The sequence below is a fragment of the Sturnira hondurensis genome, unplaced genomic scaffold (assembly GCF_014824575.4).
Source record: "Sturnira hondurensis isolate 20B ecotype Veracruz unplaced genomic scaffold, ASM1482457v3 Scaffold0011576, whole genome shotgun sequence".
Lineage (NCBI taxonomy): Eukaryota > Metazoa > Chordata > Mammalia > Chiroptera > Phyllostomidae > Sturnira > Sturnira hondurensis.
In genome coordinates, this window is record NW_028084207.1 from 359,697 (window position 1) to 379,941 (window position 20,245).

The 20,245-nt window shown below is 39.4% G+C and overlaps 1 protein-coding gene and 1 pseudogene across 1 annotated transcript in view; one reads left to right on the forward strand and one right to left on the reverse strand.

Annotated features, from left to right (window-relative positions):
• LOC118996745 (transcriptional regulator ATRX) overlaps positions 1–20,245 on the reverse strand; it is a 52,704-nt gene that overhangs the window by 10,299 nt on the left and 22,160 nt on the right. The window lies entirely within an intron of this gene.
• Positions 8,065–8,189, forward strand: LOC118996762 (uncharacterized; annotated as a pseudogene).

The following is a 20,245-nucleotide window of genomic DNA, read 5'->3' on the forward strand; positions in this document are numbered from 1 at the left end:
TTGGAAATGGTAGAAACTGATTCAGTTTCAGAAAGGCAAAGTAACTTTTTTCTAATTACACAGCTAAGGAGTAGCTGAGACTAGAAGCTAAACTGCCTGACTCCTATTCCGTGATCATTCTATCACACTATATAGAATGACAGTTTTCTTGAGGTTCTTCCATTTCCTAAACCTATTCTCTTAGATAGAAAAGAATGCCCTGGAGGACTCTGGGTGAGGGAGAAACCAAAGTAGGTCTTTTTTCCTCCACTTTTAACACTTCTGTACTTTTTGAATTCTTATTTTTTAAAAGATTTTATTTATTTATCTTTAGAGGGGAAGGGAAGGAAAGAAGGAGAGAAATATCAATGTATGGTTGCCTCTCATGGGTCCCCTGCTGGGAACTGACCTGCAACCCAGGCGTGTGCCCTGACTGGGAATCAAACCATGATCCTTTGGTTCGCAGGCTCGTGCTCAATCCACTGAGCTACTTTTTGAATTTTTTAAAAAGAAGCATATGCTAACTTTTAAAGAAAATATAAAAACTGAAATTAACACAATTCTCAGATACAAACTTCTGAACATGCCAGTTCAGGCATAGCCTAAATCTGACATGAACTATTTCATCATTTTCATCTTTGGGACATTTTTTATCTTAGGAAATCCCATTTTTAAAAGCTTTTAATGACTTCTCCCAACCAATTCCAGTTTTAAGATGTATCTTGTCTTAAGGTCAGATTATAGTAGAGATTCAGCTTCTTCCCATGTAAACTTTCATTTTGACCAACATCACCTAAAATGTCAAAAGGTCAGAAGAAAAGTACACATGACTTCCCTCCTAACATGAAATTAAAAAAAAAAATTCATACTGCTTCTACTGGCTATGACACACTTCTTTTCAAAGAAATTTTAAAAAAATTAATGAAAACAATGCTACTATTCTATTACTATAAAGAGATAACTACTGGCAACATCTGTATATTCCTCTACACATTTATACTTAAAACACTTTTACATAAAAATGGGATTGTACTTTACAGTTCTGAAATCTTTTCTGCCTTAGTATCTTTCTATTGACATCATTTTACCTCAAATACAACCAGCATTTTTAAAAGCCGCAAGGCATATTACATAGATATACTTTATCATCTATTTATTTTTCTCCTAAGGGTTTACTAAGACATTTAAGTCACTTTTATAAATTACCAAATCTGCAATGAAACAGGTAATGGATGAATTTTAATATATTTCAGCCATTTGTTCGTACAATAATTATGCCGATAAAACTCAAGGACTTTAACAAGTATGTTTTCCCACAATCTTCATTTTAACAAAGGCAAGACATTACATGTAAGGTAACGAACTTTTACAAAAACACAATTCATTTACACAGTTCAGAGCAGAAGAGAAGAAAGTGTTCTTTCCTCCAGAGTACTGCATGAAGCACAAATAAGAAAGAGAAGATACAGGATTTCTGAAACAAACTCTTTCTACATCTTTTCCCTTTTAAATTAATTGCTGCATGCTGTCAATACAAGAAACAGATGATGTGATTAAGAGGGCAAAAACGTATTTGTAACAGGATCCTCTGAATATTTCTTTGGGAAAAACAGCTTTGCAAAGTCTAGGGCAAGTTACAAAAGTTAATAAAGAAAAATTTCATCCCAATATACAACACAATCGGTGGAGAGGGTTTTTTTTTTTTTTTTTCCCCTTGAAGCATGCATTTATATTAGTTGCTATAGTAACACTATTATTGAAAACAATACTGGAACAGAATCTATAATCACTAGGCCAACAGTCATCAAAATGAGGTTTAAATTACATCCAAATGTGTACCTTTACTTTTCTTTGTCTAAACTTTATTTTTCCCTTAAATAAGTGAGAAGGCTTACAAGCTGGGAAAAGCATGGGCTATATTCTAGCTAACAATGTAAATTAGTTTAAGCTTTAAAAATGACTAGTTCAATTAATAAAACAAAGTTAATGATAAATTAAAAGTTGAAGTTAATTTATGTAGAAGTTTAAAGTATTTGGCAAGCTGACAAAAATTCCCATCTAATTAATTCTGAAATTCAACCTTGAAAATAAAATTTTTAAAAAACAATCAAGGCTTTGCCTGGGGGTGGGGGTGGGGGTTTGCCATGTTTCAAAATATTTTGCTTGCCATCACTTTGAATTTCAGTTTTATAATATCTGGAAATAAAATGTCACTAGAATACTTAAGTGCCATAAGACCCACTCAAAAAGCTATGAAGAATTCCTTTTATTACCTAAATAAGTCTAGATTCTTAGTAAAAAAAAAAAAAAAACCAACTGAATATTACTGGTGAAAAAAGTTTCTACTTTCAAATTTGAAGCCTGTTTCTGCCCAGACTGCACTGGAAAAAACTTCAACATATTTGATAAGTAACCGGAGAGCTATTGAATGAAGTTCACATAGCAGCTCGCATCAGATTTTTCAGGTCAAGAGCACATAACCTTTGCCAAAGAACATTTATAAATATATCCAGATTCCCAAACTGTAGATATGAATAAGATAGTGACAACTATAGAACTTGTCACTTCCAAGGAAAGAAAAGGCAGGAATAACTTTGGTGAAGGGTAAAAGTCAGAGTCTCCTTTGATAGGAATGTTTTGTATTCAATTTAACATTTAAAGAAGTAGATACTATATTTAGCATTTAACCTTTAAAAATTAATTATCCATTATTACAACACATGCCACATACCAATCATTGTGAAGTAGAGTGTTGGTCTAGATTTTAAAGGAGTGTAACTTTCGAGAGGTTACAGCTTTTCAAGCAGAGCCTGAACTGGAATTCAACTCTCGGTTCATGTTATCTCTACATTTCCATAAACACTGTTATATCCTCTAACTCAACTATAAGTATGCTATAAACAGGAAATGGAAGATATACAAAATAGGCATGAATGCGGCTATGTGGCAGTCCAAATTACATCTTAAAGAAAACACAAAAAGATAAAGTGGTAAAAAATAACAAATAAGGCCATCTAGTGATTTGTACATTAACCAAATTTCTCTCACACTTTATTTTCCCTTAGGGCCAAACTATTAAACTTGATATAAAAAGCATGGGCATGGAAACATCAGTAAATGAAGAGACAAAAGTGAGACATTCTCCTACTTAATTCCCCTAAAAGTATGTCAGCTTCAATTTTCCACCACTCCTACTCCTGGAAATGTTACACAACATATTTGCGTAAGCCACCCTAACCAACTGAGCAACGCACTGTAGGAGGATATTAATAAACAGATATTGTGGCCCCCAAGTACCTGAATTATTTCAGGACTACTCATCATTCATACGTGTTAGTTATGTCCTTCTGAACTCCCCTAAATAAAACTGTAAAAAGTGAAAACACATAGAGCCTTGCTTCCTGGGTTTCTCTCTACAACAATTTCATCAAAACACTGCTTAAAATATAAACACTGATATAATTTTCCTGAAATCAACTAATTTTGTAATAAGACCTGTGTTGGCCTTCTGAATTTCAGAAAAAAGTTTAAGGGCAGGATTTAATTTAAATGACAAAAATATATAGGACTTCCACCAAGATGGAGGCATAGGTGGAAACACTGTGCCTTCTGCCACAACCAAGTTTGAATACAACAAAGGTTTGGAGAAACAAAGACACAACCAAAGGACAGAAAATTGAATTATACGGAAGTCCGACTACATCTAACCCTTCAACGGGGACGGTAAGAGGGGCGGAGCCAGCAGCGAGCAGGGTCGGGCAGGACAGGTCCCCCGACCCAGGCGCGCAGGCAGCCCAGAAACAGTTGGGGTGCGGGGCAGACTGACCGTGGGTGCACATTCACGCACAGTGAGACGGACCACGCAGGCCCCAGGGGGCGAGGGCTGGCGGCGGTGGCACACTCGCGAGCAGTGGAACAGAACGCGTGGGCCCGGTGACAGCAGCAACTGCGGCACCGGTGAGGGCCACGGCGGCAGGCGGCAGAAAGGACGCCATAGTCCCTCTTTGACCCCGCCCTCACATACAGCATCACAACCCAGCAACTTAGTTGCCCTGTTCTAGTGAACACTTTAGGGCTCTGATCCTGCTATGGAACAGGCACGGACAGCCCAAAAGATGGTGCAAGAAGAACTCGAAGTCCCAGAGCCAATAACTCTAAGCAACCAAGAAATTGCCAGCCTCTCAGAAGCACAATTCAGGACACTATTTATCAGGATGCTCACAGAACTGGTAGATTGTAGTCACAAATTAGAGGAACATAGTCACAAATTAGAGGAACATATGAAGGCTAAACTAATTGAAACGAAGGGAGATGCACAGGAAACCAATAGTGATGGAAAGGAAACTGGGACTCAAATCAATGGAATCGACCAGAAGGAAGAACAAAACATCCCACCAGAAAGGAATGAAGAAATGAGAATTCAAAAAAATGAGGAGAGGCTTAGGAACCTCCAGAACATCTTTAAACGTTCCAACATCCGAATTATAGGGGTACCAGAAGGGGGAAAGAAACAGCCACGAGTGGAAAACGTATTTCAACAAATAATAAAGGAGAACTTCCCCAGTCTGGCAAAGGAAATTGACTTCCAGGAAATCCAGGAAGCTCAGAGAGTCCCAAAGAAATTGGACCCAAGAAGGAACACACCAAGGCACATCCTAATTACATTAGCCAAGACCAAAATGAAGGAGAGAATCCTAGAAGCATCAAGGGATAAGGGGACAGTCACCTACAAAGGAGTACCCATCGGACTGTCAGCGGATTTCTCAAAAGAGACCTTACAGGCAAGAAGGGGCTGGAAAGAAGTATTCCAAGTCATGAAATCCAAAGACCTATAGCCAAGATTGCTTTATCCAGCAAAACTTTCATTTAGAATGGAAGGACAGATAAAGTGCTTCTCAGATAAGGTCAAGTTCAAGGAGTTCATCATCACCAAGCCCTTATTATATGAAATGCTAAAGGGACTTATCTAAGAAGAAGAAGATGAAAAACATTAACAGTGAAAGGACAGCAAACACACAGTTATTAACAACCACACCTAAAACAAAAGCAATCTTAAAGGACAGCTAGATCAGGAGTGGAACCATAGAAATGAAGAACACATGGAGGGTTAGAAACAGGGGGATGGGAGGGGGAGAAGGGGGGGGGAGAAGGCACAGAAAATAGCATAGATGGTAGGTAGAAAATAGATAGGGGGGAGGGCAAGAATAGTGGGGGAAATATAGAATCCAAAGAACTTGAGACATGTGGCTATAAACTAAGGGGGGGAGAATGGTGGGGCAGGGAGGGTGTAGGTGGAGGGGAATGAAGGCCTGTGCTTTCTAATTTAAGAGCCAGTTGATACACATGGCTAGCTACATTTTAATTACTTAATATTATAGTTCTTCAGTCATGCTAATCACATTTTCAAGTGCTCATTAGTCACTAGGTACCATACTGAACAGTGCAGATACAGCACTCAGGCTAGGGCCCCAGCAGCGAGAATTAGAGCCTGAAAGCACTAATTGGAAAGACTTTTGGAGTTGAGGTACCAGGAGAGGCTCCCAGGCTCAGAGAGTTTGTTGGAGAGACCCACAGGATCCTGGAGGGTGCACAGGCCCACACACCCGGGAGCTGACACCAGTGAGGCCCAATTTGCTTGCAGGAAGCAGCAAAAGGGACAGAAATCCAAGAGAGCCAGAACAAACCCCAATGTCCCTCTCTGGCCCTGCCCCCACATATAGCATCACAACCCAGCAACTGGGTCGCCCCGCCCTGGTGAACACCTAAGGCTCTGCCCCTCATACGAAACAGGCATGAATAGACCAAAACATTATGGCTCAAGAACAGCTCAAAGCCCCAGAGCCAATAATTTTAAGCAACCAAGAGATAGCCAATCAATCAGATGCACAGTTCAAAACACTGGTGATCAGGATGCTCACAGAATTGGTTGATTTTAGTCACAAATTAGAGGAACAAATGAAGGCTAAACTAATTGAAATGAAGGGAAATGCACAATAAACCAATAGTGATGGAAAGGAAACTGAGACTCAAATCAAGGGAGTGGACCAGAAGGAAGAAAGAAACAACCAAACAGAAAAGAATGAAGAAACAAGAATTCAAAAAAATGAGGAGAGGCTTAGGAACCTCCAGGATATCTTTAAACATTCCAACATCCGAATTATAGGGGTACCAGAAGGGGAAAAGGAACAGCCATGAGTGGAAACCTATTTGAACAAATAATAAAGGAGAAGTTCCCCAATTTCGTGAAGGAAATAGACTTCCAGGAAGTCCAGGAAGCTCAGAGAGTCCCAAAGAAGTTGGACCCAAGAAAGAACACACCAAGGCACATCATCATTACATTAGCCAAGATTCAAATGAAGGAGAGAACCCTAGAAGCAGCAAGAGATACGGGGACAGTTACCTACAAAGGACTTCCCATCAGACTGTCAGCTGAATTCTCAAAAGAGACCTTACAGGTAAGAATGGGCTGGAAAGAAGTATTCCAAGTCATGAAAGGCAAGGACCTCCACCCAAGATTGCTTTATCCAGCAAAACTTTCATTTAGAATGGAAGGGCAGATAAAGTGCTTCTCAGATAAGGTCAAATTCAAGGAGTGCATCATCACCAAGCCCTTATTATATAAAATGCTAAAGGGACTTATCTAAGAAAAAGAAGATGAAAAATATGAACAGTGAAAGGACAGCAAACTCACAGTTATTAACAACCACACCTAAACCAAAAGCAATCTTAAAGGACAGCTAGATCAGGAGTGGAACCATAGAAATGGAGATCACATGGAGGGTTAGCAACAGGGGAGTGGGAGGAGGAGAAGGGGGGGTGAAGGTACAGAGAATAAGTAGCACAGATGGTAGGTAGAAAATAGACGGGGGGAGGGCAAGAATAGTATGGGAAATATAGAATCTAAAAAACTTGTAACACATGGACATAAACGAAAAGGGCGGAATGGTGGGAGAGGTGGTTGCCTCTCGTGAGTCCCCTGCTGGGAACTGGCCCGCAACTCAAGCATGTGCCCCAACTGGGAATTGAACCGAGATCATGTGGTTCACAGGCCTGCGCTCAATCCACTGAGCTACACCAGCTAGGGCCTACCTTAATTTTCATAAGAACGTGAAGAAGTATATACTACTGTTAGGCTCATAGTACTGTTGAGATTTCTAAGACCATGAATCAGCATGGGCTGCTGGCTCCCTCCCCCACAACCAACCTACACGAACTACAGAAAGAAAACACATGAATTCTAGGAACTTACTAACACACACACACACATCCCTGGGGTGACAAGAAACTGGCACCACAAATAATCTGAAGCAGAGTTATTGAAAAAGATACAGTACCAAAACTTCAAAATAAGCATGACATGTATACTCAAGGAAACAAGGGAAGACATTTTCAATATAAAACAAAAAATTATCTAAAATGAGTCAAAATAAAATATTAGGGATGAACACAACCAGTGAAGTAAATAACTCAATGTACAGTATAAATAGTAGAGGTACAGCTGAAGAATAACTTAATGATCTAGGAGTTCAGACCAAGGCGCTCTTCCATAAGATGGCAGGAGAGGATAAAGAGCTAGGAAATGCAAAAGAGAAGCTAAAAGATGTGGAAGCTAAAAGCAGAAGGGCAGGCATTCAGTAATAACAGCCTCAAACGGAGATAAAAATAAGGAGGGTGAGATTTTAGAAGAGACATCAATTTTTCAGAATTATACATCAAAAAACCAAGGCATAGATAAGTCAAATAACTTGAATTAGGTCAATATTCAAACCCAGATGGCCTTGCCTAAAGGCCCCTGCTTTTAACCGCCATGGTATACTGACTCTGGGCTGAAGGACAGTAAGTTCAGCATCGAAGATCATTAAGGAGGACTAGGACCAGCTACACCATCATAAGATTTTGCAGGGACTAGATGATGAAATCTATAGTCTCCAATATTACATACTTTAGTAACATTAAAAATGCCTTTCCATGAACCCACAATATTAAGAAGAAAGTGTGAGGATGTGAAGAAAATGGAACCTTAGTGCACTGTTCATGGGACTGTAAACCAGTGTGCACCCACTATGGAAAAACAGTATGGAGGCTCCTCAAAAAATTAAGGCTAATCCCAGTAATGTACGGAGGGAAAGGGCTGTAGTCCCCTTGGCGTCATGTCTTCGGTGCCAACCGTTTCCAGTCCGCCGATTCTATCCTCAAGTGCCGGGACAGGGGTAAAAAATAATAATAATAATAAAAAATAAAATAAAATAAATTAAGGCTAGACCCACTTCTGAGTATTTACCCAAAATAAATGAAAACATTAACTTGAAAAGGTATCTGCACTCCCTTATCTACCACAGCATTATTTACAATAGCTGAGACATGGAAATAAGCTATGTGTCCACTGATGGATGAACGGATAAAGAAAATTACACACATACACACAGAAATATTATGCAGCCAACAACATAGACAGACCTGGAATGTATTGTGCTAAGTGAAGTAAGTCTGACTGAGAAAGACACCCTATCTTTTCACTTATATTTGGAATCTTGAAAAGATGAACTAATAGAAATTAGAGTTGTGATTATCAGGAGCTGGGAGTGTATCTGTGAAATGGAGAAATGTTTGTCAAAGAGTACTTTCTTCCAGTTATTAGATGAGTAAGTTCTGGCCCTGGCCAATGAGGCTCAGTTAATTGGAGCATCATCCTGTTAATGAAAAAGTTGCAGGTTTGATTCCCGATCAGGGCACACACCTACGTTGTGGGTTCTGTCCCTGGTCGGGACATGTATGAGAGGCAAGTAATCAATGTTTCTCCACTTCTGTCCCTCCCTTCCCTTCTCTCTAAACTCCATGAGCACGTCCTTGTGTGAGACTAATAATAAAAAAAGAAATGAGTAAGTTCCAGTGATGTAACATCGAGACGACACTACTCTGGATGTTAACTAGACTAACTGTGGTGATCACTTTGTAATATATACATATGTAGAATGATTATGTTGTACTCATATGTCAATTTTATCTCAACATAAAACCAGTGGAAACAGTTGGATATAAAAAAGTGTGAAGTCAAATCAAAGGAGAATGTCTCAATTTACTTCTTCCAAAGGTCTAATCGTATGACGTGTTAATGTCAGCACAGAGATCCAAGGCAGGTGCTACCACTTACCCATGCCATAATTTCATCATCTATAAATTACAAATAAACTGCACTGGCTTTGTAAGGTGGCTATAAAGATTAAGATTCAATGCAGTACCTGGCATAAAGAGCACCCAGTGTTAGCTACTGTTCGTTATTATGTTAAATTCAAACGTTTAACTGATAATGATTATAAAGGCAAGTCATGCCACTACATAGCATGTACCCACAACAGTGGTGAAATGTGTTACAAATAGATTCCTAGGGCCCACACCCAGATCCTGATGCAGTACATCATGGATAAGGTCAGGAATCAGCATTTTTACCAAGCTGCAGATTAGTCCAATGACTACACACAAGGAAAAAGGCTACTTAAAGGCATGTAAATCATTGGCTTAATGGTCAGCTTTCAATTTTAGGACATAAATTTCTTTTTTTCACATATTGCATTTTTAATTGAATACTTGCTATGGCTAGGTATTATTCTTGGTGCCAGGGATACAGTGATGAAGATGCACTGACACACTCCCTGCTCTCGTACACTGGTAGGAGGCTCATAATCTAAAGAGAACAGATAAATCTTTTCATTTGTCTAGTAAGCCAAAAAGTTCTCACCACTTCATTCATTTTATTGAGCATTTACTAAAGACAGACCTGGTATTTCAAATTTCAGAATTACCATGATCTTGAGTAGCAGATATTTCTAGTACTTCAAAAGGAGATACTTCCAGAAATGTTGGTGAAGTAGTTATACTCACCTTCTCCCAGGACCCAAGTGGAATTACAACTAAATTAGAGAAAATAACCAACTGAAATCTAGCTGAACAGAAGTCTTATAACCAAGGATTTACAGGAGAGGCCACATCGAGACTGGTAGGGAGGGCGGAGACATGAAAAAGGCTGCCAAGCTCACGGGCCACGACTAACATTCTAGAAGGACATTTCAGCTGTGGGGTTCCCCTGAGATGCTGGGGTCTCAACAGAAAGCTGGGCTCTGCAGTCCAGAGCATCAAAGTCTGGAAGAGGAGCCCAGGTAACTTCTGGCTATGAAAGCTGGGCTCCTGTCCACTGGGGAGAGATAGGAGTCTGCTAGAGACACAGGTGCATTCCTGAAGGGCCAACACACAAAATTTTTGTCTCTAGCCACTCACTCTGGGCCCCAACAGAGGGAGGGTGGAGTGGACTAGAGTTATGTGAGGAGCATCTGGGGTTTATGGCTCAGGGGAGAGAGCTGAAGGAACAGCCATTAGGATCCCTGTGCTGAGTCACTGTCCCACACCACAGATGCCACCTCCCTGGGATGAAGCACTCCCCTCTGGGTTACATCATATTGGGGAAAAATAAGAGCCCACCCTAAAGATTCCTTCTCACACACACACAGCAGAACTTACGCTCTGCTGAGGAATCAGCTTTCTTGGACAGGATGTAGAAGTCTCTGCTGACTTAGAGATTCTCAGTGATTGAGTTATGTGGCTTCTGGGCAGGGGCCATTACCCTGACTTTCCTGTGAACCTGAATGGAGCTTCCCCATCATGGGAGCTCTGCTAGTCCCACCCACCTGACTCCTAGTAGCTCCGCCCTGCCAAAGTCCACACAAAATCTGGGACAGACTGAGTTTTGTGGCTCTGGGAAGGGGGCCACAGCCCCCCAACATTCCAAGTTGTCTAACTAGCACCTCTCCATCACAGGAGATGTACTACCCTATCCTCTTGACTCGTGAAGGCCTGACCCTGCGGAGCTCCATCTCTTCCTGGTGCAACCTGGGACAAAACGACTTGTGTGGCTCTAAGACAGGGATCATTTTTCCCACACATGCCCCACCAGAGGAAAGCCCTGGCTTTAACACAACTAAATTTGGTCTTTGGGCCTGATAAACTCTGTTGGCTGAGCCCTGATGATTCACTGAAACCCCATTCCAAAACAAATGTGCAAGCAACCAGCAAGTGGCACAAAGACTTGGTATACCCAAGGACATTTACTGAGTGGCCTCAGACCAAGCACTGGCCCTGAGACTGAATCTGTATCATGCTGCAGAATATCACCTGCTCTAACCTGGTGACTGACAACACACCTCCTACAACTCCAGTACCACCAGAAGCTCTTTCAGTGACTCAGCATAACAGGCAGAGGCAGTTAGCAAGGTGATTGAGACTTTCACTGATGTGGCACCTGAGCCCGGTGCTGCTAAAAGCCAGCCCTGATGCACAGGATGGTCCTTCCCACAGGCACCCAGGCCCAGCAGAGGGAGCCACAAACTGTGGAACGCTTGTAGCTCCAAACAGGTTGCCCAGGGCCAGTCACAAGTAGCCTGTGGCATTATTCTGCATCACAGTCCCTCTGATGAGGCCACAAAACCAAAACACCCAGTGGCCAGTTACAAACATTATCAGAGCTGAATCCAATGAGCTTCACAGGTGGCAAATCCAAAGAGAGATGCCGGCACACACCAGAACCCGCTGAGGCGAATTCTGCTTTGTGTGGTCAGCATCTGCACAGCAGCTCACATGCTGTGGTCTGGGTTGAACCTCACAGTCTGCCAGCCTGAGGGCTGATTCCACTCATGAATGGTCCAAGAGCAATCAAGACTGAATTACAACAGAAGGGCCCACATAACCCACACACAAGGGACATTTCCGGAACACTCAACTCAGGTGACCAAGGAGACTGGACTACTGGACTCCACAGGATACATATAACATAAAGCCACCCCACCAAGACTAGGAGTCAAAGCAGATCTATCTAATACATAGTAATAAACATAGAGGCAGCCAAAACTGGGAGACAAACATGCCACAAATGAAAAAAAAAACAAGAGAAATCTTCAGTAAAAGAGCTAAAGGAAATGGAGGCAAGCAATTGATCAGAACCAGAGTTCAAAGTAATGGTTATAAGGATGCTGAACAGCATGAAAATAAAACACAGCAATCATAAAAAAAGGATGAATAGACATGAAAAAATGCTCAACATCACTAATCACCAGAGAAATGCAAGTGAAAACCACAATAAGATACCATCTCACACCTGTCAGAATAACTACCATCAATAAATCAATAAACAAGTGCTGGCGAGGATGTGAAGAAAAGGGAACCCTTGAGCACTATTGGTGGGAATGCAAACTGGTGTAGCCACAGTGAAAAATACTATGGAATTTCCTCAAAAAATAAAAAATGGAACTACATTATGACCCACCAATCCCACTTCTGGGAATATATCCGAAGAAACCTGAAATACTAATTTGAGAGAATGTATTCACTGCCGCCTTGGCTGGGTAGCTCAGCTGGTCAGAGTCATCCCAATACACCAAGCTTTGATACCTAGTCAGGGCACATGAAAGAACCAACCGACGAATGCAACACATCAATTTCTCTCTCTCGCTCTCCCTCCCCACCTCCGCCTGCCCATCTTTCTCTCTCTCTCCCTCTCTTACCGTCTCTCTAAAATCAACTTTAAAATTAAAAAACATAGCCCTGGCTGGTGTAGCTCAGTGGATTGAGCGCGGGCCTGCGAACCAAAGGATCGTGGTTCGGTTCCTAGTCAGGGCACATGCCTGGGTTGTAGGCTAGTTCCCAGCAGGGGACTCATGAGAGGTAACCATACATGGATATTTCTCTCCTTCTCTTCCCCTTTGAAGATAAAGAAATAAAATCTTTAAAAAATTTAAAAACATAAATAAAATATATGCACCCCTATGCTCATTGCAACATGATTACAACAGCCAAGATTTGGAAGCAGCCCAAGTGCCCATCAATGGATGAGTGGATAAAGAAGCTGTGGTACATTTACACAATGGAATACTACTTGGTTGTTAAAAGGAGGGAAATCTTACTGTTACTGACAACTACTTCGCTCAGCTACAAAGAAGGGAATCTTACTTACTCTTTGTGACAGCATGGATGGACCTGGAGAGCTTTAATGTAAGTGAAATAGGCCAGTCATAGAAAGCCAAATATCATAAGATCTCATTCATATGTGGAATCTAATGAACAAAATAAACTAACAAACAAAATAAAAACAGGCTCACAGAAAAAAGACTGAGAATTGTCAGAGGGGAGAGGGTATTGCAGGGCTGGGTGGAAAGATGAAGGCATTAAGCAAAGAAAAAAACACAACCAAAACTCAGACACATGCAAACAGTATGGTAATGACCAGAGGGAAAGAGTGAGGGAGGTAGAAGACGGCATAGTGGGGATAAATGGTGATGGGAGGGGGCTTGAGTTGAGGTAGTGAACACCTAGTACGATATACAGATGATGTGTTGTAGAATTATACACCTGAAACCTATATAATTTTATGAACCAATGTCACCCCAATAAATTCAATAAAAGTTAGAAGGAAATATTTCTTGAAGTCTACCCTAAATACTCCCTAATGAAATCTTGCATTCCACCCCCAACTCTGCCAGCAAGGAAGCTTCATGTATGTTGATGTTTCCATTAGCAGTGATTTGTAAGAACATGCCAGGGATTGGGAGACTGAAATTTAGGAGCATCACTTGCACAATGGTCTCTTTAATCCAAATGTTTTTCTTGTAATACTTGGTCACTTTCGCTCCTTGATAGTTTTTCTTAGTTTTGATACAATCAAAATAAGATACAGAGCAGCACTTTAAATAAAGCATGGCCAGTCTATTAACAAGTATTTATTTTGTAGTTTGGGGAGGTACCCTAGAAGCACTCCTTCACCTTTTTTTTTAAATCAATGTGTGGTTGCCTCTCATGCGTCCCCTGCTGGGACCTGGCCTACAACCCAGGCATGTGCCCTGACTGGGAACTGAACTGCGATCCTTTGGTTCGCAGGCCCATGCTCAATCAACTGAGCTACACCAGCCAGGGCTACTCCTTCACTTTTAAACATTACTATAGAGGTACCAACTGGCTATAAGATAGACAATTCTTCTAAAATTGTACATATTATTTAAAGAAAAAATTACCCTAAAGGCTAGAAAGGGTAACATTTGACAGTTAAATGCATGCTAACATCATTCAAAGTGACTTAACTATGTCTAGTAATTAAATATTATATTCCTTCTGATTATAATTGATCTCTAAAAGAATTTAAGCTTCAGCCCTGGCTGGTTTAGCTCAGTGGATTGAGTGCGGGCCTGCGAACCACACAATCGCGGTTTGATTCCCAGTCAGGGCACATGCCCGGGTTGCAGGCCAGTTCCCAGCAGGGGACTCACGAGAGGCAACCATACATGATATTTCTTTCCTTCTCTCCTTCCCTTCCTGTCTAAAGATAAATAAAATCTTTAAAAAAAAAGAATTTAAGCTTCAAATACCTCCCTCTTCTGTAACCTACCTGAGATTACTGCCTCTGCCCCTAAATGATTTTTAATCTTCTATTAATCTGTGATGCCAAGCTTAATCCTCTCCTAAGGATCAGGACCTCATATCACTCTTGTGAAATTTAAGTCTATACTGGTTTCAGAGAAATAAACCAAGTATAATGACAATTTTAATAATAACCATGGAAGGAAAATAACAGCAAACATATGAACCCTTACTATCCACTATCCACTATACTTTTACATGGATTATCTCCTGTGAGGTAGGTCCCATTCTCATCTTATTAAGAGAAGTGAGGCTTGGAAAGCTTACATGGTTTGCCTAAGATTATGCCCTAAAATAGGGTGGTTGGTAGGTTGCTTGGAAAAGTAGCACGACTTAAACTATTTGCTCTTTTTACTTGGCATCAACCACTCCAGCCAACACTGAATAGGAGACTTTTTGTTACCTACACAGAAATGGTAGAAGTGAAACAACTTCTCTAGAATTTACTATGATTTCTGGTGATCTATTCCTATTCACATAGTTATTTTTATGCCAGCGAATACAAACACAGAAATTTGTTTTAAGACACAGAGAAGCAGGAGACGATGACATTCAATCTCATACATACTTCAATTTTGAGCATGGCTCCTCAGAGGTACATTTCAACACCAACAAAAATTGGGTTCATATGCCACCATGTGGTTACTATGCTGTAGGTTACTAATACTTGTCCCACAATTAAATGGGTCCCTGTTGAATCTCTTTTTCTCCAAAGTAAATGTATGCAAGTTCTTGAAATAAGCTTGACTAGCTATTTTGTACTTCACACCAAATTATCTTAATGGAGTATATCTCTCTAATGTTCAACCTTGCACTACCATCTGCTGGCTAATAAAACTGAACAGTAACATCCCTGTTGAGTTATGCTTTGGGGTATTAAAACTTGAGTAAATGACTAAAGACAAAGGGAGAAAACTGTGCAGACACAACATCAGGGGGCAGGAAGCAAACCTAAAACCTCACTTTGGTTACTTTAGTTTAAATCTCCGTTTGTTCTTCTTGTAATTACCAACATAGAGTCCACGTTTAAAAAGACACACATAGTACAGGGCTACAAAAAAGAAGTGCAAAAATATTTCTATGTCATTTTATGGACTTTTGTTTTCTTAATAAAAGGGTACAAAGCTTAAGCAATATACCCATTTAATCATATTATGATGCATAACCTCGACCAAGATTTTCATCTGTAATATGTGTAATTCTTAAGTTTATTACTAGAAAAGGTACTTTCCCTAACATAATTTATATAAATGTTAAGAGGTTTGGTTAGATATTACCTTAATATTTAAAAAACAGTTAAGAGCCCTGGCTGGTGTAGCTCAGTGGATTGAGCGCGGGACTGCGAACCAGAGTATCGCGGTTCAATTCCCAGTCAGGGCACATGCCTGGGTTGCAGGCCAGGTCCCAGCAGGGGACTTCCGAGAGGCAACCATACATTGATATTTCTCTCCCTCTCTCCTTCCCTTCCCCTCTAAAAATAAATAAATAAAATCTTTAAAAAACAGTTAAGAATCACTCAGCAAATATGTATCATTATAAACCTGTGTCACACCTATTCATAAGTTTAGATCATGTTGAAGTTTCAAAACAGCTGAGGAACATTATTACCCTAAACAACTAAATACATGCTTAGACTCTTTGTAGACATGATCTGAGAGAGACCTTAAAACCAATACTAAGAAATAGGATTACAAGACTAGAAGACCATTGTATTTCTTTCTGATATCTTTAATTGAATGTACTGGGGTGACATTGGTTAATAGAATTATATGGTTTCAGCTGTACAATTCCATAAATCATGTGAACAGAACTGTGTGTTCACCACCCTAACTCATGTCTCCTTCCATCACCATTTATCCCCTTTACCTCCCCCCCAACCTCCTTTTCCTCTGGTAATCACCATAGTATTGTGTCTGTTTTATTTTTTGCTTAATTCCTTCGCCTTTTTCACTGAGCACCACATCCCCCCTCCCTTCTGACAGCTGTCAGTCTGTTCTCTACCTATGAATCTGTTTCTATTTTCTTCATTAGATTTCACATGTAAGTGAAATCATGATACTTGTCTTTCTCTGACCGGCTTATTTCACTTAGCATAATGGTTCCCAGGTCTATCCATGCTCTTGCAAAAGGCTAAGATATACTTCATTTTTATGGCTAAGCAGTATTCCACTGTGTACCATGTACCATGGCTTTCTTACCCATGCATCTACTGGTGGACACCTGGGCTGCTTCCAAATGTTGGCTATTGTTAATAACACTGCTGTGAACACAGAGGTGCATATATTCTTTTGAATAAGTGTTTTGCATTTCTTTGTGCATATTCCCAGAAGTGGAATTGCTGGGTCATAAGGCAATTTCATTTTTCACTTTTTGAGGTAACTCCATACTGCTTTCCACACTGGCTGCACCAGTCTGCATTCCCACCAACACTGCATTGGGTTCCCTTTTATCGGCATCCTCACCAACACTTGTTGATTTATTGATGGTAGCCATTCTGACTGGTGTAAGGTGATACCTCATTGTGGTTTTCATTTGTATCCCTCTGATGATTAGTGACATGGGGCATCTTTTCACATGTCTACTGGCCATCTCCATGTCCTCTTTGAAGAAGTATCTATTCAGGTCCTTTCCCTCCTTTTTAATTTTCTACTTTTTGGTGTTTAGTAATACAAGTTTTTAAATAAATTTTAGGTATTAACCCCTTATCAGATTTATCACTGGTGAATATATTCTCCCATTCAGTGGGCTGACTTTTCATTTTGACAATGACTTCCTTTGCTATGTAATAACTTTTTAGTTTGATGTAGTCCCACTTGCTTATTTTTTCCTTTGTTTCTCTTGCCCACAGTTATACCAGAAAAAGTATTTCTATAGGAAATGTCCAAGGTTTTGCTGCGTATGTTTTCTTCTGAGATGTTTGTTTCAAGTTTAACATTTAAATTTTAATCCACTTTGAGTTTATTATTGTGTGTGGTGTAATAAGATGGTCTAGTTTCATTTTTCTTACATCTACCTCTCCCAGTATTCCCAACACTATTTATTCAATAGACTATCTATACCCCATTGTATGCTTTTGCCTCCTTTGTCAAGTATTAAATAACCAGAGAGGTGTGAGTTCTCTATTCTATTCCACTGATATATGTATCTGTTTTTATACTAGTATCATGCAGTTTTTATTACTATGGTTTTGTAGTATAGTTTGATACCAGGAAGCGTGATTCATCCAATTTTTCTCTTTCTCAAGACTGCAGTGCCTATTTGGGATCTTTTGTGGTTCCATATAAAATTTTTGAATATTTGTCCTTGTGCTATGAAATATGTCATTGGTAACTTTATAGGAATTGGTAACTTTATAGATTGCTTTGTGTAATATGGACATTTAAATGATGTTAATTCTTCATATCCATGAACACAAGTATAGGCTTCTACTTATTTGTATCTTCTTCAGTGTCTTATAATTTCCCACGTACAGGTCTTTTACATGCTTGGTTAAATATATTCCTATGTATTTTTTGAAGGAATTACAAACGGGATGCTTTTCTTAGTTTTCCTTTCTCATAGCTAATTAGTGGTGTGTGAAAATGCAACTGATTTCTGGACATATATTTTGTATCCTGGTACTTTGCCAAATTCATTTACTAGGTTTAGTATTTGTTTATGTGGAATCTTTAGGGTTCCTTGTATACCATATTACGTCATCTGCAAGTAATGACAGTTTTACTGCTTCCTTTCCATTTCGGATGCCTTTTATTTCATCTTCTTGTCTAATTGCTGTAGCTAGGACTTATAGTACTATGTTGAATTAGAGTGGTGAAAGCAGACATCCCTTAGAGGACCATTAATTTCCAAAAAGGAAAAACTGCAGCACCAATAACAGTAAAAACAAACAAACAAACAAACAACAGGATTTAAAGTAATATAATTCATGGCTGGAATGGCAAATAGGGCCAAGATAGCTGGCTCAGTATATAGAACTGAGGACATGAATTAAAGCTCCAGTTTTTTAGCTTTCACACACCTTCTGTGACAGACAAGTCACTCTTCATTTCCATTTTACTGCTTGCAAATGTAAGTTTAAGTCTAACACCACTTTTCAATGATATATGGATCACTAAGAAACAATAAAGTCCAGTTAAATATCACTGTAAAGGTGACTAAATTTCAAGAAAGGTCATATAAAAGTGCTAGCACTGTATAATTCACTATGTATGAAAGAAAAGTAGCAAAGCATATCATTCTTGCCTTTAAAGAGCTGCAAAAATGAAAAGACAAGAAACGGGTGGTTAATAAATTGAGCTTGACATTATATTTAATTACAATGTGCAGAACTAGAAGAAAGTGAACAAGAGGAGAAATACAGGAAGAGGAATTATATAATAATGACTTGAACAGGAAGTGATAAGGCAGAAAGATATAATAATTGTATAGCAAGTACACTGAAAATAAACACTTTCAGAACTATCAAAGGAGAAAGAAGAATTAAGTAAAAAAGGCATGCAATTTAATCATTATTTAGATAATAGCAATTTGAGGGGGAAATGAAAATGTATCATTTTTAGCAGTCTTTCATCTTTAAAAATTATGTATAAAAAGGAAGGTGTTTGCAATGGTACCATAATAATAGGAAACAACTTTGAAATGTCTTTAATAAGAGCAAGCTCAAATACCAAGAAATCCCTCACTACGAATGTAAAAACACCCACTTTATACCCATTTTCAGAGAGGACCAATTTTCAAATTCTTGTTAAAGGCAATAAAAACCAAATAGTAGTGGGCACAGTTACATAATATTCTAAATATACGCCCAGGGAACAAAGTTAACATTAAAGTCCCTACACTGGGCCTGGAACTTCTCCATCCCCACTGCTACCACCTTACTTCAGGACTGCGTGACCTCTCTCAGGTGGATAATTGTAATAGCTTCCTAACAAGGATCTTAAAATCCATTTTCTTTTCTCTAATCCATCCTGCACACTAATACTGAAAGTGACTCTTCTAACATAAAAATTTAATGTTGGTCTTGAGCTTCAAATCATTAAATAGATCTTACAGCCTGTATGACACAATGTCCAAACTCTTTAATGTCCATGGTCAGCCTGTTTTCACCTCTTTCCATACTCACTGCTACTTTACTGCTATTTCTTTACACTGCATTATTTATTTTTAACTACTTTAGACTCCGACAACTTGCTATGCTGTGTTGTCACATATTTTTTCCTCTGTTTCTGTTCTTGAAGGGCCTTCACCGTCTGCCTCATAGAAATGCAAACAATCACCCGCTTCTATTTTCAGCATCAGTTCAAGCCCTCCCAATGTCAATTCCCCATCCTGAACTTCTCCAAGAAAGAGTCAAAATGGCTCTCCATAAGCTGACCCCACCATACCCACCTAATTTCAACTCATTATCTGTCCAATTTATTCACCCTACTTTCTCACCTCATTATTCCCTAATACAATGAAATCCTAACCATCCTTTATGGACCAGTTTGTCTGACTTTTTCAGTCAAAACAGAATGCCCATCCTCCCCCTTTTAAGCATATATAGTAGTCCCTCCTTATCTACAGGGAGGATGTTTCAAGAATCCCATGGATGGCTGAAACTGTGGATAGTATCAAACCCAATCTATACTGTGTTTTTCCTATACATTCATACCTATGATAAAGTATAAAAATTATAAGCTAGGCAAAGTAAGAGATTAACAAGAATAACTAATAATAAAATAGAAAAATTACAACAATTTACTGTAATAAAACTTATGTGAATATGGTTGATCTCTGTCAAAATATCTTTTTTTTTCAGATTTTATTTATT